At 27.1% G+C, this 2,907-nt stretch overlaps 1 long non-coding RNA gene across 1 annotated transcript; it reads left to right on the plus strand.

Annotated features, from left to right (window-relative positions):
- The first annotated feature begins 1,656 nt into the window (after nucleotides 1–1,656).
- On the plus strand, nucleotides 1,657–2,146 carry LOC131655437 (uncharacterized). Its single transcript, XR_009299760.1, has 2 exons — nucleotides 1,657–1,712; nucleotides 1,884–2,146. It is a non-coding gene; the product is annotated as an uncharacterized LOC131655437 (long non-coding RNA).
- The last annotated feature ends 761 nt before the right edge of the window (nucleotides 2,147–2,907 follow it).

Raw genomic sequence — 2,907 nt, forward strand, 5'->3', positions numbered from 1 at the left:
ACTTTGTTGGTTGCCTACTGGTTTTTGAATTTCATCACTTGGAACAGGTACATTCTTAACCTGCAACATCAACATATTGCGAGTGTTATAACCTTTTTCCAAAACTCACTATCAAATAAATAGTTGGTGGTTGTTCAGTTTGATATTTTTTTATGGTACAAGCTGTGCAAAAAATTAGATGAATGTTAGTAAAGTATCATTTAAGCTTAAAAATAATTTATATACATGACTATAGAATTTGTTCTTGCGGTTAAACTTATAACTTAATAAAACACATGAATTAAGAATAAATTGACACAATCTAAATTGTAACAATTTAGTAAAAATGAGAAACATTCATACATATTTAAAGCTTCCAGGAACTTGCAGTCTTTATCAAGTGGCCTGAGAAAAACTCATTACAGAAAACTAACTCTAAGAACATCATAAGAATGCTAAAACTTGCCGGATGCGCGGAACTGCATTTCTTCAGCTAACCGTTTCTAGTGAGAATTGGTTGAAGGATGGCTTTAAACCCTTAGCTGAAAAGCCTCTGTCTCATTGCTCCAGGGTTGAGCTTCCGCTCTATCAGTCAACCTGCTCGCAACAGTACCGTCTTTATCCATGGCCCTTTGTGAAACAAATAAAAAAGGCAAAAAAAGATATTAGTAAAAAACTAAAATACTTAAAATTATGAAATTTTTAGTTTCTTTTAAAAAATTGATCTACCAAAAATTTTAAAATTTTCGGTACAAATGTTTAAAAAAATCACCAAAATTTTTGAAATTTCTGGTAAGAAATTCCGGAAATTTCCTTGAATTTATATCGAAAATTACTCAAATTCACCGAAAATTTTTGGTAAACTATTATTAATTCGGTAAGTGAAATAATTAAAAAAAATAAATTATCCTAGTCATTGATTTCATAAAATTAAAAATTATTTTTAAATCTTAGTCATCATTGCCACATAAGCAAAATTGGAGGGGACCACAAAATTCCAAAATCCATAAAAAATAAGGACCAAAATCGTTGATTTTGTAATAGGGGATCAATTATTTAAAATGCTTAAAACAAAGGGACCAAAAATACATTTAAATTAGGCTGATTAAAATTGCATATAAGTCAAATATTTAATTTAGAGTTAAATACGTTTTAGTCTTTCTATATGGATTAAAACTATGTGTATAACTAATTTTCTAGGGACTAAAACATGATTTTTACTAAAACTCAAAATTGATAATTTCGTAAGGACTGAAAACATATTTACCCTTTAATTTATTATAAAATCAAATTTATTTAATTATCCTATAACTCTTATATTTTTAAACGATTTTTTTAAGCATGTATACAACAAATTAATTCTTATATTCATGGAGCTTTTGTAAGATGGTCTAGAAGGGGTGCATATATTTTATGTTTTCAATTTTTTTAAAGTATGCGTACGTCTAATAAAATCTTATATTCATGGAATATATTTAAGGTGGTGTAGAAGAGGTGCATATATTTTAGGTGTTTGGTGAGTTCTAATAAATTACTTGTAACTAATTTCATAACCGAAGGAACATCAACTATGAAACGAAGTTAAAAGCCAGGATTTTTAAATAAAATATGGAGTTAAGTATTTACACTCCTCCTTTATAAATAGATAACTGATTGTTGTACTAAATTTGTAGTAATCATGAATAAGACACACATTACATTGTTTTTTATTTTGCTTATTCTCCTTCCTTATGGTAAGTCTTACTCCTCCTTTTCAAATCCAGTGTTATTTTTATTTTATCAGTAGTTTTGAAAGACAAACATTTTTGAACGTACAAAAGTGTGTTTTTTTTAAATAATAAAAAGTTTCTACATATTATTTTTTTGAGTATTATTCAAAATGTCTGACTGATGGATGATTGCAGAGATGATGGCACAAATATTAGGAAATCCATGCATCGATGAAGAATGCAAATTGTCTTGTATTTCTAGAGGTCGTATAGATGGTTATTGCTGCTTATCTCGTTTCATCTGCATATGCGTAGTTAACGGTGGAATACTTTCCCTCTATCTTGTATAAAGAGGTGATTGTCTGTGTATTTGGTTTCTCGATTTTATTAATGCCGTTACTTATTAAAAAAAAATATGCGTGACAAAATATGCGTGACCCGCTACAGTGTTGATTGAACATACAACCTTATTTTATTTATATTATCTCTAGACTTTGTTGTTTCTGTTTCTTTGATTGTGTTATGGTGTTTATCTAGACCCTTTAATTATAATCACATGTGCGTCTCATTTTATTTCTATTAGTCTCAATATATTTTCATTCAAATAGTGAAATTTCTTCATTTTATTTCTTAATTAGATACATTTATTATTAAACCCAAAAAAAATAAATTATCACTAAAAGAAAATTGATGTGTAGTGACAGACAAAATCACAAAATCTGTTACTATATGTCTATTTCCGCATGTAAAAGCTGATTTGGAAATCACTGAGGGACAATTTTTTTTTAAGTTTCTTTCCAAAAATTTTTAAAGTTCTTGAAAAAAATTTTTAACTTTTTTTTCAAAGTTTTAGTCGGTATAAATTTGGGATCAATTTTTAGTGACAAGACATTAATAATGATAAAGTGTCATAGCCACCTAGACCATATTTAAATTAAAATCATTTTATTAATATTACTAATGTTAAACAAATTATTTTTCAATTAATAATAATATTTTATCATAATTAATAATAATAATATTTTTTAAACTAATAGTATTTCATTAATGTTAAACAAACTACATTTCAATTAATACTAATAATATTGGTAAATTAATAATATTTTATTAATGTTCCTCATAATAACCAAGAGGATTTTTGAATAGAGTCATGAATCTCTTAGTCACCACGCGAATTTCCAATTTTACCTCTTGTTTCCGTAGATACACATCCGGAAGT

Source organism: Vicia villosa, linkage group LG3, assembly GCF_029867415.1.
Source record: "Vicia villosa cultivar HV-30 ecotype Madison, WI linkage group LG3, Vvil1.0, whole genome shotgun sequence".
Classification (NCBI taxonomy): Eukaryota; Viridiplantae; Streptophyta; class Magnoliopsida; order Fabales; family Fabaceae; genus Vicia; species Vicia villosa.